Source organism: Gymnogyps californianus, chromosome 6 (genome assembly GCF_018139145.2).
Source record: "Gymnogyps californianus isolate 813 chromosome 6, ASM1813914v2, whole genome shotgun sequence".
NCBI lineage: Eukaryota > Metazoa > Chordata > Aves > Accipitriformes > Cathartidae > Gymnogyps > Gymnogyps californianus.
In genome coordinates, this window is record NC_059476.1 from 5,625,298 (window position 1) to 5,642,326 (window position 17,029).

The 17,029-nt window shown below is 42.8% G+C and overlaps 1 protein-coding gene across 2 annotated transcripts in view; it reads right to left on the reverse strand.

Annotated features, from left to right (window-relative positions):
• PLEKHA1 (pleckstrin homology domain containing A1) overlaps nt 1-7,354 on the reverse strand; it is a 39,272-nt gene extending 31,918 nt beyond the window's left edge. For both annotated transcript variants that reach the window (XM_050899051.1, XM_050899050.1), the window contains exon 1: nt 7,303-7,354. The gene's annotated coding sequence lies outside the window, so the exon portion shown is untranslated. The remainder of the gene's footprint in view (nt 1-7,302) is intronic.
• Between the last annotated feature and the right edge of the window lie 9,675 nt (nt 7,355-17,029).

Genomic DNA, 17,029 nt, shown 5'->3' on the forward strand with positions numbered 1-17,029 from the left:
CTCAGACTAATTCCATTAAACTGTACATATTTAAGACACTCTAAAGCCAGCTCTGAATAGCTGAATACCTGCGAATTGTGATTTCACATTACATATGTCTACTAGTAGCACAACATATTACAGGCCATCTGAACACAGGTTTAAGACAACATTTAACAATTTTGTCTACAGTGAGCTCAGCACAAAGCAAGCAAGCATATTTTTTAACGCTCATAACCAAACTGTGGAGTCTAACAAGGACTGTAAATCACTTGATTTTTCAGTTAAAGTATCAAATAATGAAAAGAACACTATCAGATGAATATTTGGTTTGACCTTTTTTAAAAATGTAAAAGGATTTAATGAAACCAAAGCACACAAAGCAAGTAACTGATTATCAAATTTGATTTTACAGATTTAATTTTGCATTTTTTTTATTCTGCATTGAATTTGCTATGGTACATCTACATTAATACCTTGGGAAGGAAAAATTGTTGCCATTAAGATTTTACCTCGCTGTTATTTTAATACTGTGGGACTTTACAGTACAGACCACATTCAGTTCATTGCATAAGCCACTATGTAGGCCAAAATTCCCGCTACTGCAAAGACTAGATATCTCCTCCAGAATCTAGCTTACTTATCAATCATGTTAGCACTACACAAGGATTCACAGCGATTAGGACTAATCTGAGAGCTCTTCAGTAAGCACAAGTTAGTGAAAGTTCTTTAGGACAAATAAGGCTTTGTCTGTCTCATGTAAGTGAGCCAATACTCATTTACAGAACACATGCCAGCTCCTGTTTACCGTGGTGGGAGGAGAAAATTAAGCTCCCATCAAACAGCAAGGTTTCCAGGTCGTTACCTCCCCGCGCCCCTCCCCTCCCCCTGCTTTTTTATACTTCTTAAATTAAGAAAATGAAATCCCACTCTGGTATATTAAATGAAAGCCTCACCTGACACAGAGAGAAACCCGATAAAATAAAAGCTTATCTGCAATGATAGGTTAGTGCCAGCACACTAACACTTCACTTGAAGCACATACTTCACTATAACTTCTCACACTACTCACTTCCAGCAGCCTTCCTCCTTGGAAGCAAGCCGTAAGCCCAAGGAATTGTCCTCACATCAGGTACAGCCCATGTCTGGCTGCTGACCTTCTTCCTTACCTTTCTTCTTAAATGTGCAATGACACAAATACCAGTTTACTGCACAGCTGTTGTTCTGCACTGACACTGGTGTTTCTTAAAGCATAAATTACCATGCATATGGAGAATAACAATGCTCCACCTACAGAGTAATCCCAATACTACCAGGAAGTCATCAGGCTCCTGGCACTTTGCAGGATTGCTGCCTGACCTACACACAGCGAGACGGAAATACTCCAGAAGAATTGCAAGTCCTGTGTATGTGCAACAACATGCCTGGAAATCCTGAACTTACCATGAGTATGCAACAGACTGGGTTTCAACATACTGTACTGCAGCCTTCCCCCAAGAAGGGAACAAATGGACCTCCCTAAGAAATCCTGCTCCTCCACCCAAAAATCAGGGCACCAGCACAAATTAGCAAAACAGTATAAATAAACTGAACTTGATTTAAGGAAAAAAAAAGTTAATGAGAAAACAAAGAAATATAACCAAAGCCTGAAGTCCTGAATAAGCAGGAACACTTCTGAAGCAAGAACATCCTCTAAGCACCGCTACCTAACTTTGCAGCACTAGTGCACATACAGGCACTGAGTCTACTCGCTATAGAAATAACTTGCCAGATGAATTATTAGTACGGCCTAAATTCCCATTTGTTATTATAAGCCTCCCTAAAGAGTTAACCAATATATTTAACAACATCTTTTGAAGTGCAGTTTTAAGAGGACTGCTCACTCTTACAACAAACCTGACATGTAACTGTTTTAGCGTTTAACAGAAGAACACTTAATTAAGTCACTAGTCTGAACAAGTTCAAACACATTTTCTTGGACATGGGATGTAAATGTGGTGGGTACCAAAGCACCCATGGAGAGCATACACATCAAAACAATTACATATTAAACTAATGAATTTATCACCTATCTGCCAGTGCAGAGAGACTGTTCCTGGGAGTGTTGAGTCTCAACAATGAAAACACATTTGCAAAACTTGGTAATTGCTGTCTAGTCTACATTTTCAGTTTATAGCAATGACAATACCATCTTATATTTCCACCAGAAGGATTTTAAATCCAAAATACTTTTAGCTCTATAAAGTTACTAAAGACTCTGCTCTAAAGAGGTGGCTGCAAATTCTTTTCCCCCTTAGAGGAGTGGGGAGGTAGAGAAGGTATCTTTTCTCAACCTCTTTCACGTGAAAAGTCAATAAATCAGACTGAATTTAAGAGATTCTGCCTATCATGCCAGCAGAACAAATCAACAAAATTGACAGCTAAAACCTTTGGATGTAATGGTTAGCTAGAATTAAAAGCATTTTCCAAAGAAAATAACAGTCGACAGAGGAACAGACAGCTTTGCTATTGTTCCCTGTGTGGCAGAATCATAATAGAAAAGATTTGCCTGGTTCATTCAGGTATTTTAAGCATTGGTTTTATACTTTGTTAAACAAACAAAGCAATGCAGTGCTCCTTAAAATTTTAAGGACTTGCTTTCTCTGTTTTTAACTGATCCAAGAGATTTCCAGTCAAAACTTCCCCCCCTTATTTTTCTGATTTTACTCCTCCTGCCTGAAGCCTACCCCTAGCTTTTAACTTGGGCAGTTTCTTCAACCTCTCCCTCCTAGCACGACGGAGCTATATGCCCCACGTTACCAGGGCACCTGAACACATCAAAACCTGACTGACGTACCCTTGTAACACTTCTGCGATGCAGAGAGCTGCTACTGCTCTGCAGTTTCAGTATGAGAATGGAGGGACAGAGAAGCAGCTTGTCCCAGGCCACACAAGAAGCTTTTGGCAACACAGTGAGCTGAACCTGTTTCCCAAGTCCCAGAGCAGCAACCTCACCACTGAACCACCTTTCTTCTACGTAAAATACCTGAAACTATTCAGATTTTCAAGGCAAAGGCATATGTTCAAACCTGAAAACTGTTTAAACTGTTGAATGCCACAAATGTCTACCAAACCTGCAACTCCCTACTCGTGCAGATAACATCTGTTAAAAGTAAGTGGCTCATACAGTTCTGCACCAGAAAGCTTAATAAGTTCCTTCTCCAAGATTAAAGAAACACCTACACATTCTAGATGCTTCTGCAAGTCCCTGGAGGGAGAAAATGCTGCTCAGTGCTGAGACAATGAACCAAGCTTCCTTCCTCAACAGCAACAAAACCCTGCTGCTCTACCTAGCACTAACAGGAAAGCGTTATTTATAAAATTGAGCCATATGTGAATACGTATCTAAATGTTTCTCAAAGTTAGGCTACAGCATGTATCAAGATAACCTTAGACTTACAAATTTTCAAAGTCCTAATTTGAGAGATCAGTACAAGAGTAAAAAAAATTTTGAAACAGCTCAGCCATATCTCCCATTCCAATTCATTTCAGTCATTCTGTGCATTAAAGTGTAACTTCAAAACCTGAACTTGAACCGCACTTGTTACTCCGACCTCTTCAGCAGGCAATTTTTTTTAAAGCAGCTACATTATTTCTGTATGTCAGATAAGCTCACTAGAATGTTGATATTTATGTTTCTTAAATAATTTTATAAAGCATTGAGAGCAACACTTCTAGCCATGTCTTGTTGCATTTAGGCTCAGAAACAAAAGAATACAGGTACTGACTGTTGTATTTCTTGCATCATTTGTTTCGTGGTGACATCTACAGTACTTGCTGCACTTTGTAAAAATGTTTTATGCTAAAGTCAGTTACCCAAATTCCCATATTTTGGCACTGAAGTAAGTTACTATCCTGTATTTTCATGCAATAATACAACTGCACAAAGGTTTATTTGGCTCCCAATCCCAATAAGTATTTTCTAAGAATGTTTCCATTGTTCATAATTATCAGGGGAAAAAAAAAAAACATCTTGCAAGAAAGATACATGCTCTTGTATCACAACCCATTGTTTAGACAAACACTGATGTACAACTGGATACAAGAAAGAGCACACCACAGCATGCAAGGAAACTTCTCACTTATAACATGCACTCACTTCCCAATGCTGCTGGTTTGCTGCATTTTGAAGGAACTATATTCACTATGATAACTGTCAGCTTAAATAACCAGGAACATTTAGTAATAAAGACATCGATGGAATTCTAAATCTACTGGCATAGACTAAGAATTTTGCAGGCCTGGCAGTTTGGGTTATGTCCAACACTACACTGGAGACTGTATTACAAGTAGAGATCTGTTCACATTTCAGTAATGTCCTCAAGTTTTTTCTAATCTGTTACAGTCAATAAAAACTGCCTTTTGCTCTTCCTCTCTTCTACACTAACTCTCTGACATACAGTCAGCCTTTACTATTTCTGCTGATACAGCTCCCTTGCCTTCTGAAATAAGCCACAGCTACCTGGAAAAACCAAGGCCTTTTCCTGCATTCACATCTCTTCCTTGTATACACGCCTTCCTTATTCCCCATGCGTGTGTCTGTCTTCTGTCACTCAGTTACTACTCCTGAGGAAGAATAAATACAGTGGGAGAGGAGGAGGAGGAAAAGCATCAAGATGCTTCCTATTTTCTTCATACACTGGTTCTTCTTTGTCTATTCTCTAATTTATATGAAAGCATTTGCTCCTCTGAAACATTTAAACACTGCAATATACCTGTCAGTGACCTACCATGCATCTTTTTCTTTATTTCTGCCTTTGAAATGCATAGCTATACAATGGAACATAAGGCCAACTGTAGTTATAAAACACAGAAATAGCTTAAGAAAACAGATTTCATCTTTACAATTTACTAACTTGAAGTTAATTTTTCTACACTAACGAAATAAAATCACAATGTTTAATAACTGCAAAAAGAACACGAGTCACACAAAGTTTTACTTTTTATGCAAAGCTGTCTCCAGCAGTCTAGTATTCAGTGATATCTAGGATACACAAAACCCCCGTGTATTATCTCTTGAATTATCACTTTCTGCAGCATCAGCGCTTATTTATCCCTGAATTAAAAGGCGCTCTTCCAAATATCAACCAGGCTAAGAATCTCTCTCTACCATGAGAGATTTCAGCCCACTTTTAACGCTTACTCACGTGACAAACACGAAAACAGCACTTCTACACTTCTCTGCTTTACATACCTGACAGTTTTATGTATTATTCCTTGTGTGACTCTCTCAAGTAAAAATAACGAGAAGTAGGAGACAAGACTGCAGGGACCTAAAAGGCAAGTCCACTGTTCCAAACCAGCTGTTAAGACTTACTAGAACGGAGCGAGTGTCCTGTGAATTTATCCAACGTGGAGCCTCATGAGAACAAGTGATAAAACATAAAGAAGTCTTCCTATATGTAACTGGATGTATAGACTTTCTCAAGGACTACTGAATTTGCTTTAAAGTAGCACCTGTAACTCAGTTGTGAAATAAACTGATACAAGACCTCATCATACTTCATAACTACTTTCAAATCAAAAGTATTAAAAAACTCCATCCTTAAAAGTGCAGTATAGTAAATTCATTAAGACAGAGTAACTCATTATAGAGCAACCAGCCAAAGTCGCCATGCACAGCTCCATCTCAGTTAAGACTGTGTTTGTGCTGCATCATAGTGAACACAGCCCAAGTATAAAAAGGAAGTGGACAAATCAAAGAAAAAAAAAAAACAACCAAAAAACCAAACCCTGCTGGATTCAACAGTGAGAAGCTATTCCTGGCACCTCACAGGCCCAAACTGTATGATCAAATATGGCTCTGTCTTCCAGTGTCATGTATGGGATTGGGTAATAGGAACAGAACAGAAAATGCATCTTTACAGGCATTATGGCCTCTTTTAGTAAAGTAAGCAATTTGTCAGAAGGCAACAAAAAAGCTGATGCCATTCAGCTTACTATATGCAGGGATGTCAAGTAGTCTCTTTAAAAGTACTATGCTTTTGTAAAAAGGTGAAGCATGGAGAGATCTAGCTCTTAAGAATCTTAAAAAAAAAAAGTAATTCTCCCTCTCAGCTTTACTCAGATAAGCAACAGCATTTTGCTCATGCCTAATTCATAAAGTTTAGCCTAACAAATTGATAACTGTTTCCCACTTGAAGATAAACCGTTCTTTTTGCTTGTTTATAAACTTAGTACATTGATTAGTGAAAATTAGACTTTTTTTAAAAAAAGGCCTCAAAACAGAGGCGTGTTCCCCAAAGAGAAACTGTTGTCCTCTTGATGTTACTTTGCAAACATTTTATGCAATAATATAATGCCTTTTATGAAGGTTATGCATTAAGGGAACCTAAGGAATCTGCACAATACATACAGTATTTAAGTCTGTATTAAGCTAGTAGCATGTCAAATGCCTATCTGGAGTTTTACATGTGCTAAAAACTGCAAATATGACAATATTAGTTACAGTTTAACGTTCATTTATAGTCAAGTTATCCATTTAAAGACACTTTGCTTCAGTAAATAACCAGCCCAGGTTACAACTAAGCTAGAACACAACTCAGAGGTGCAGGCTTGCATTGCTGGCACAGGCAACAGCTTTCCAAAACAGCCCCCTTCAGAACTAGCGCCTTCGAAAGCTAAAAGCAAACTAGCCACTAAATGTCAGCTGTCCCAATCACACTCAGCTCTCCTTGAAGCTGCAGCTTGAGATTTCAATATCAAACGCGAGCACAACGGAGAGAGGCCCGGCTTGGCAGCCGAGCAGGCGGGGTGCTCCGGGAGCCCACACCCTCCCAGGCACCATCACTGCAGGGCTCTGCCCAGATAAGATCGCTCCTTCCCATCATGCTCAAAGACCGAAGTTGAGAAGAAGACAGGAGAAGGAAAAAAAAAAAAAAAAAAAATATTACGGATAATGAGATCATCCTCTTACCTCTGGGGATGTGACAGAGCCTTGACTGCTTTACCAGGGCAATCATGCCACGGCCTCCATACACTGCCCCCGAGGTGAAACACGGGGAGAGCCCCCACGCCAAGGCGGCGGCTTCGAGGGAAAGCGAAAAGGAAGAAAAAGGAGAGGGAGGAAGGAGGGGAAAGGCACGAAGCGGCTACGACCGAGGAGCTGCACAAAGGCAGAGGCGTCGAGGGAACAGGACACTGCCCTGCCCGGTCAAACACCAGGCAAGCACGGAAGGAAGAGCATCAACCAGGCGCCTTCCCCGCCGGGCCGGGCCGGGCAGCCCCGCCGCCTCAGCCCCCCGGCCCCGCCTCAGCGCCCCCGCCCCGGGCCGAGGCACTTACTGGAGTCCAGGGCAGTCCGGGAGCCCCCGTGAGGAGAGCCGGGCCGCGCGGGGACCCGCCGCCTCCTGCCGCGCTCCCGGCCCGGCCCGGCTCGACTCAGCGCGGCGGGCGGCCCTTTCTATTCCCGCCCCCTTCTCCCTCCGAAGAAACTTCACCGCCTCCCGCCGCCGCCACCGACCGCGGCGACACCGCCGAGGCCGCCCGCCCCCCCGCCCGCCCCGCCGTGCGCATGCGCCGCAGCCCCACCTCCCGGGCGGCCCGGCGCCGCGGAGCCTTCTGGGATATGTAGTGCGGCGGGGGGTAGGCGCTGGTGAGGCGCGACCCTGCGGCGCAATGCCTGACGGGAGTTGTAGTCGGGGCCGTTCCCCCGGCGGCGGGGCCTGGTGCTGGCCGGGCCGCGGCTCACTGAGGCGGGGCTGGAGGTGAACGTAGCGCCGTGCACCGGGGAAAGCATCAGCTCTCAGCCGTTACATGGGTAGATGTGGCACTGCTTAAAGTAATCTTCTGCAGCTTTGTTTTTGAACATGCAATTACTTCGATTTTAATGTTAAATTTAATGGAGAGGGACCAGCAGAAAGGGAATTAACAGTCTGGGCGTGTGGAGACTCTTCCCCTACGCTTCTCACCGAAGGCTTGTCGGTTCAGGTGCTACCTCAAAGCTTTTTGAAGCCGTCACTCACTATGGTCCTAGTGGCAAATAACAATTTCCAGTAATGATATTTAACCAGTTCTAATGGGAAGTTACTTCTTTTCTAAGCGTATACTAAATTTATACTGAAATACTTAGTGTTTTCTGAAATAGTAATAGAGAATTTTTTTTCCTGGCTTAAAGCAGTGATATCTCTAAAAATAGAAATCATTTGAACGCAGCCGTTGCCTGTAAATACATCTTTGTTTCAAGCTGGCATTTAACAACCGTACTTCACAGTGAAACAAAAGCTGTAATCAGAGCACAACAATAAAAGCTGAAGTCAGCCGCAAACAATGCCGTACCATTCCCATGGCAACTTCTTCCTATCAAACCCTGGCTGGGTCACACACTCTGCAGCTGCACGAGCCAGAAGCTTTTCAATCTGGACTCCATTCACAATTATTCATACATTTTTTTGACGATTTTCCCTTAACAGTGTTTTACTGGAGTTAACGTAAGACAATTAACAGTAGCCAGCACCCTGTCCCTCCCCGGCTTGGGTCCCGAGTTGACATTTCTTGTGCTGACAGAACTATCATGACTGTGGCAGCTCATTAAACGACTGCAGGATGTGGCCTGCCATTGTGCTGCGCGTGGAAGAGCCCTTTGCAAAAACGATATGCCCTTTTTGCAATCAAAAAGCCGTGCAATCAAAAGCTGTTTCATAACGCACGCGCAGAAGGTGGCAGACTGAAAACCATGGCAGTCTACACTCTGCGAGTACTTTCTCCCGCCTCCCAAACAAGGTTTGAATAACTATGCATTGTGATAATAGGACTCGGGAAAGGAAAAAAGAAGATGATTACATTTAAAAGAGGGAATATATTATACTGGAATCAGGTAGCAAACTTCAAATTGTAGTTTGCCGTATGTATTTTCCACATGGAAGACTACTGCAACCTTCCTTTTGAGATGGCCTAATTCTTCTGATGTTTGCAATTTAGTGAGGAGAAAATAATGTATATAAAGAACTATCTTTGCTTAAGCTGAGATACAAACTTTTTAAAATAGCCGAATTCTGTTAGTTGCACTGTTCACAAAAGTATATTCACGAAATATGCATGTGGGGAACCAAAAGATGAAGAGCTCAGCCATCGACCAGTGTGAGATGGAGAAGTCAGCTGCCACCGACGCCCATCCCTCTATGCAGCACATGGCTCTGCCCATCTCCTCTCCCCAGACATGCAGACTTCTGAATGCTTTTAAAATTGGCTCTAAACCTTCTATCTTTTATCCCTGTAATGTTGAAGAAGAAATATCCTGTGGCTAACTGGTATACAGAAATAAATGAGTTTGCAGCTGTGCCTAGAACACATGTATATTCATCTCTATGCTTGCCACAAATTTGGTAACATCTGGTCAATAATAAAAAGCATTGAAGTCAGGTGCTGTGGGTCAGATCCTTGAACTCAATATCATCAGGCTAACTTAAAGCAGCCTTCTATCCTGCTCAGCATTTTCTTGTTTGTGAACATTTAATTCAGTAGGTACAACTGCAGAGTACCTACTGGAAGTCTCTATACTCTCCTGCAAAACAAACATGAAATTTTAAAATAACACAGATTTAATTCAAGTGAGCATTGCTCCTGTTGACATAATCCCTGAGTTTAGTATTTCCTCTCCCCATTGAATTAGAACCACTGCTTATTCCTTCCTACCCCGTGTAGCAAGGGAGCGAGGACATGTCCTTCATAGCCTCTGAGGGTATTGTGCAGATAAACCAGACTGATCTTGCACAAGGCTAGTACAGGCTCATAGTATTTAATACCTCCTTTAACCTTTTCTTCTGTTTTCACATAATGTTTTTAAAGGATGAGAAGGAGGATGAAGATCGAGATTTTTCTCCCCCGTGAATTACACACACAGTGTAGGTGAGCACAACAAGGTATGTCTCGATGCTAAACCATTTAGGTACCAATCTTTCATATCCAAGACCACTTTATGTGCATAGAAACATAAATATAGTCGTCTCTACTGCCTTGATTTAAAACAAAACTTCCTTTCGGTAGGAGGCTGCTCAAAGCTGTATTGTTATGGTGTTGTACTGTACACTACTGGTACACAGGCTACCTAAAGCTCAGCTGAGCTCACTGACTTCAAGGCAATTCAATATCTTTAGTCTTCCTTTCTGTGGAGTGTGCAAATGTAACAGTTGAAAGAAATTGTGGTGACAAACAGGTAAACTTCAGATCTGAAGTGATTAGATCATGCGGATACTTTCCCATTCTTCTGCAATACAAAGTAGGTGTGTGAAGATCACAAGGGACAGAATCTATTTTTTACCTACCCTGCAATTTCTACAAATCTGCACTGGCTTCTGCCCCATGCAATGACACTGACTTCGATTTAGAAATTGGCTCGGAGCCCAGTGTATTCCAGCAGAATTATGAGACAGGCACTTATTTCCTCTCCAGTTGTCTCTATTCATAGTTTTCAAAAGCTGGCAGGTATTCTCAGAACAGTCTTCATGCCTGGCAAAAAATATTGGCAGGCCCCTTCTGTACTGATCCTTTCCTCAGGAGCTGCTTGTGATTCTCATCACTGAAACGGGCAAGAGAGTTTGGACATCAATTCCTGCTGGGATTCCAGTTATTCAAAATACAATCTATAATAAATAACATTTGGCAGGTGACCTGCAGCAATATGCACCTTTAAGAACAAGTGTTTATTTCACAAGGTATGGAAACTCCCGGTAGAACATACATGTATAACAGTAATACCCAAAGGAGTAATATGTATCTATCGTATCTATATGTACATGCAAATATACAGATATAAATATACATATCACATATATACCCTGTATATATAAATACACATCTTGCATGTCCTGGCAATGAAGCAGAAATATTCAACAATTCCAGAATATCCCAATTCTTAACTTTTCTAATTGTACTTTCATGATGGATAATTTTATCCAGCAGAGGAAGTTCAGCAAGTTTATACATATGCAGAAATAAAGAACTATGAACAAAAACTCACTTCATTGCTCTAAAGAAATTAATTCTGCCTTAGACAAAACAGTTTTGTTAAAACTAACAGTTATGTTACAGTGGAAAACAGGAAAAAGCCTGGCCAGTGAATTACTAAGTGTAGAGCAAAATGCTCTCACTATATTTTTTTTTTATGGGTTCAGTATTGCAAATTCCATCCACATGTAGTATGCCTCCTGTGCACTATTTTAAGAGGGGTGTTACTGAACTCAGTGGGACTACTTTTCTTAGAGGCTATGATCAGGCGAGGTTGTTACTCTGCTGACACCTTCAGTGTTAGCAACCAAGGAAAGCTTTTCGGTCATTAAACTTTATCCCAGAGGATGAACGTCTGAGTTTTCTGCAGTGGCATGGGATTGATTAGGTAATATTTATTATCTAATTAAATTATTTGCCATAATGTAGAGATAGACAAAAATTCTCCACGGTTCCTGTCAGTATGACCTGGGGAAGAGCGACCCTTCGTACCTCAGGGTTGCCTGTCACTGTGACTTCAAACACGTGAGCGAGACGGACTCTAAGAAACAAGGTGGTCTTCTGCACCTCGGGAGTACACCCTTGTTCACCTCCAGTTATGGACAGTTTCTGAAGCTTAAGAAGATAACAACACTGATGCCCAAGCTATCGCTAGCTAACAGGTAGTGAAGGAAAAACATCCGCTCCATCCCTGCAGGTAATTAGCTAAAGCACTGAAGAAGGAGGTTTCCCTACAGTCATTGCCTTACAGCAAAATGGTGTGTGTGATGGGCACCTTGAGGGCAACGCAGACGAATCTCTTCCCTCCACGCCTCCCAGGGGGAGGAAAGGAGCAGAAGCATTAAAATCCCTGCACATATAAGCCGAGAGATTAATTCAAAAGCTGGTTTAAAGCATATTTACAATATGCATTTTAAAGCCTCTAAGTGAGAGCCAAAACTTCATCTCTTTGATGAAATTATGTTGACAGAGCTTGGAAATTTAATCTCACATGGAGGTTGAATTCATTCAGCTTCAGCTGCCAGTCGTTGGATCTTGTTATTAATTTGATACTGAGGCAGAAAAGCACCCTGATGTAACTGCTGTGTATAAGTACTGACACACAGTGATGAAGTAATTTCTCAGCCTTTTAAGTAGTCCATTTCCCTGAAAGTCATATTTAAGCACTTTGAGTTTGTTAGCACTAGGAGTTTAATATTCTTATGTTGCAGTTGTTTGTCTCATTCCTATGTGCATAGCATTATGCTAAAATACATATGATGATTCTTCATTTTTTATCAAACAGTGCATTTTTATTTTTCTTCCATCATTTTTAGGTATAAAGTTTAATACTGAAAAACCAAAAGCCCTTTTTTCCCCCTTATTCTATTTTAGCCCAAAGCCATTCCACGTTAAAAAATGTGAATTGTCTTTAAAATATAAGAAAAAATTTGAAATGTTTTCTTCAGTTGGGGACCATCTTTTTCATTCCAAAGCTTAAAAGACGAGAGCTTAATCTTAGGGCGTATTCTGTACTGAAATATATGCGAACCGCCCGGAGGGCTTTCAGCTTGCACGGTTGTTTCAGTCACTTACTCAGCTCAGGATGGTGCTTTGCTTCTGTCTGTCGTTGGGCTCAGCAGCGGCATACCCTAGAGAAAGCCAGCACGCAATGCTTTGATGGTCTTGGGATGACGATAGAAGGTCAGGACGCCTGAGTTCGCTTTCTGGCAGCGTCACAGATGCGGTGCTGTGCTTCAGCAGATACCCTTCACCAGATGCTGGTTAGCGATATACACCTCCTCTTGTGAAGGGTTTGAGGTCTACCTATGAAAGTATACAACAATGTAAACATGAGTTATTACTAGAAAAAGTGATGCTTTATTGGAGCACACAGAATGTGAGACAGAGGCAATGAGATACACTTTTATTTATTTAATTTTTCACTACGCACTGTATTACAGAGATAATTTACGTTTATATTAGATAGTATAGTGCGGAGCAAAACAGATTGTTGAAGCTGCTCTCATTTGTACTTTTACCTGGAGCCATAACATTATACTTCGCCGTAACAACTCAGAGTCTCGGCGTGGCAGTCTAAGTCACAGTCCACCATGGGTGGAAGTAAGAAAGTTTTCATTCAGTTACAGCAAGATCCCAAAGTACGTTGCAATGCCCTGCCCTCGGCACACCCTTCTGACTTAGCTGTGGCTAATATTTCCCATGCAGGGGAATCCCTTGGTGATGGCACTCTGGGTTTCTCCATCCGGCTGTGCCAGGCGGCAGGTCGAGGCGGTGTGCCGGGCGGCGAGAGTCCCACTGCTGGTGCCACCAGCCCTCGACCCCTCTCGTCGGTACCCACTTATGGATGTGCTCCTCCAGCATGGAGCAGCCCCCACTGGGATGCCCACATAAGCAGCAGAGCCTTAGACCAAGGTTTTTAATAGGAAGAACAGCTCTGCAGGTGGACGTCCAAACAGCAGCATCTAAAAATGTACTGTTTAACGTTAGAGGAGTAACTCCAGGGGCTCCCGGTACAAGGTCAAAAATGCCTCAGCGCCATGACATAGAGCACAGCACCAGCACAAGCTCATTTGATAATTTCAGATGGGGTCGACGTTTTTCCCAGCTTACTGTTGCCCTGGCAGGCGCCGTGCCAGATCAGGTATCGCCTGGCTCTCTGCAGCTGGCGTGGAGGCGGCGTTAAAGCCGAAAGCTGGCGCGAGCTCCAGAGCACACGCCGCGGCTCATTCGGCTGCAATGCGATCGTGTGCCCACACAGCCCAGTCCTGACCCAGTCTGTGCTGGTGGGGGACGTGGAGCTCCGCCTGAGGAGCACATCTCCAGCCGGGCTCGGTCCCGCTCTCGGGGCAGCTGGAGGGGAGCCACCCTCTGACATCCCTGGGGCTGGGACTGGGCACGTGGGTCATCTCCGTGCGCACCCAAATAAACGTTAGACCTGCTCAGGAAGCCGCAAGTGTCAAGAGAAAGGTTGGCCTGGCTTCTCACACCGGGGCAGGTCAAGGCACTGCAGGAGCCGTTCTCCTTCGGGAGCAAGATTCCAGGTTGCCTTCAGAGCGGAGGACACAGCTCTTTCTGGTTCAAGATTGATGTGCCAGCTTCATAAGCCTTAAGGACATATGCTCAAAACGTGTTTTACTTTGTAAAAGCAAAGAGCTTTCTTGTTTTCTGTATAGTCAGGGAACGATTTGCAGGGCTGGGAAGTAGCTGATGTTGGTGGCCATTAAAAAATGTACAAGAATTGAAGTGTATGGAGACTCTGGTTAGCAACTAACATTGTAACTTTTAAGCTCATAAAATAAAATGAAAGAAGCAATTATTAAAAGTTGATTAAAAGATAAAGATATCTCTAGAAAATCTACAATATTACATTACACAGCTTCAAATAGATAACAAAAATAACAACTGTGCCTACATTTAAAAAGGAAAATAGAAACATTGGTTACCATTTCAGAGTATCTAGAAGGAATGCAAAAATCTTTGAATGTTCAGGTTTAGAAAAAGTGGGAAATTATGAGGTTCTGGTGACATTCCCAAATTCCAGCTTCTTAGCCCATCGGTGTCCCCTTCCCAGGTTGTTCCCTGAGTGCTGTTTTACATCTCCTTCAGAAAAAATATTTTGTAATGTCGTAGGTTGGTTTCTGAGCAGAAGAACTGAGCTCACTTCAGGCCTAGTCACTCCTGTAACTTACTTGGGTGAAATGCCTGTCATCCTTCTAGGGCAATCCCCATTTTTCCTACCTCATTACTTCTGAGGAGCTCCCAGTATCTCCCAGCATGATTTGCTTTTTATACCTCCCTTTGTGTCACCCTGCAAACTCTGCTGCCTTCGGTAATGTCACTTTTTATTTACATTGGAGGAAGGATTAAAATTGACCACTGGGATTAAAGCAGCTAGAAAGTTGGTCCCGAGCTCGACCAAATAAATTTCAGTGTTTGTAACTTCCAACTGGTCTAATTTTTAATATAGGAAGCCAAAGTCTTTGCACATTGTGCACATTATGCAATGGGTTACTGATGTAAACTGATTGTGAATATTTTGTCATCAAACGCTGCCCAACTCAGGTCTTACCAATTTAAAATACTTGCATCTTTATTCCATTCTCTCTAGGATTTACACTTTTATTGAAGTCAGTGCAAGAATAAGGCTTTTTTAGTATGTTCTTATGGAAATGGATGTAGTTATGACATTGTCTATAAAATCCCCTGATACCAACAGTACCTATCCAGAAGCCACCCTGAACTGATAACTGCTGATGGGGGAGACAGCCCAAGCCGGAGCCGGAGCCAGCTCCAGCCAAGCTGAGCAGGGGAACGGGGTTTTGCACCGAGATAGCGGCCCTTGTGCTTGGGGCACAGCGAGTACCCCCCACGGGGTACAGGGGCAATCATGGCCTCTCCTTCTTGGCCCCCAAGGATGCGTTAGGAGATAACAATTTTTCTCTGGAGCCCTTTTTCTAAGCCCTGTTGCCATCAACGAGTACACCCAGGGCTGAACATGGATGAAGTTGAACTGCTGCTGAAAATTATTTAACAGACAATGCGCCCTGCACCGCTCCAGATATTGCTCCAGCTTATCTGGCTTTTCAGCATTTCCTTTCTCTCCACAGATTTTCCACTCTTGCTAAAACCAGCTCCACTGGTTGTGGCAATAGCTTCGAGGGGTTGTGTAAACAGCAGCATTGCCAGGTCATCTGCGCCTCTGCTCAGCCGGTGGCAACGCTGGCGTCTCTGCTCCCTGCAATCTGTCATCCTAAAGTAGACAGATGTTGACAGCTGTTCTCATGCCAAATGCTACCTTTGCCGTCAAGCTACCGCGCTCATCCAGCCATAATTTATCTAAGTTAGCCAGGTGGCTTCGTATTTCAAAGGTAGAGACCCTGTTTCCATGGTAAGTGGACTGGATTTTTGTTTCTCCTGATATCTGGAATGGCAACATTTCCAGAAGGTGTGTTGGGCTGCTCTGTGACATTTTAGGATTTTTTTATTATTATTCCGTAGACAGCCAGGCTGTGAAATGCGTCAGTCTTTTTTTTATGACTGAGTGCAATGCTGATATTAATGATGAAAAGATGACTGGTTCTGTCAATCCTGTTTCGTCTTGGGGAGAAGAAAACAGAAGTGACTTATCCTTTGGATCATTTGGTAGGCTCGTCGCACCTTAGAAACATTTAAAAGCAACTGTAATGGCATGGGCCATGTGTCTGACTGGGAATGACTTCACTACTATGAAAATACCTCTGTAGAAGTTAAATAATGTCTTATGAATCACTAACACAAGGATGAATTAAGATTAGAAAGGAGTAAGGTAGAGCTGATGCAGGGGAAAAAAAGATAAATGTTTGATGGCAATTAAGATGCGTATCTTCCTTTTTATGGAGGTTAATTGAGTTATAGTTTTGTTAAAAGCATCTTTCAGTTTTGTTAAAAGCAGTAAGAACCCAACAGAAGTATCTTATGGTCCTGTTTTGAATTAATTATTAACCAGCAAGAGTAATCAAATTCATTAAATAAATTTGGCTCTCTCCGTTAAAAGCGTAGCAGCGTGGTTCGCAGTGCCAGACCATGGCCAGATCTGACATTTCTAAGGGAAAAAAGGGTGGGCAGAAGAGAGCAGCTGGGTTTTGTGGCAGATGCGGGGAGAGAGCAGAGGTGAAGCTGTGCTGGGGGGCAGCCCTGAGCCGTGCTGGGGCACAAACCTGCCCCTTAGGGAACAGCCCCACGGGGTTGCCTTACGTAGTTGCAAGTAAGGGCACGCTTATCTACCAAGCTCCGAGTCTGTAAATTGTTTTATGGTTTGAGGCTAGTGGGTAAAAAAGCGTCCCATTCGCTTAACAGCAAACACTTCCCTTGTTTGGAGTTGTACTGTCGTTTATTCCTTTTGCGCCTCTTTCATTTGAGAAATCAGCAGCCATCGCCGCCGGAGACTGGGGAATTTCAGCGTTGCTTCTCCTGGGCGAAGGCTGGGAGCATGGTATGGAGCTGGCTCTTTGATCTGTGGGAGTGGTGGTACCCACAGCGATGGGCGCCAGCCCGGACCGGTGCCTGTCTGCTGGGGAAGCATCCT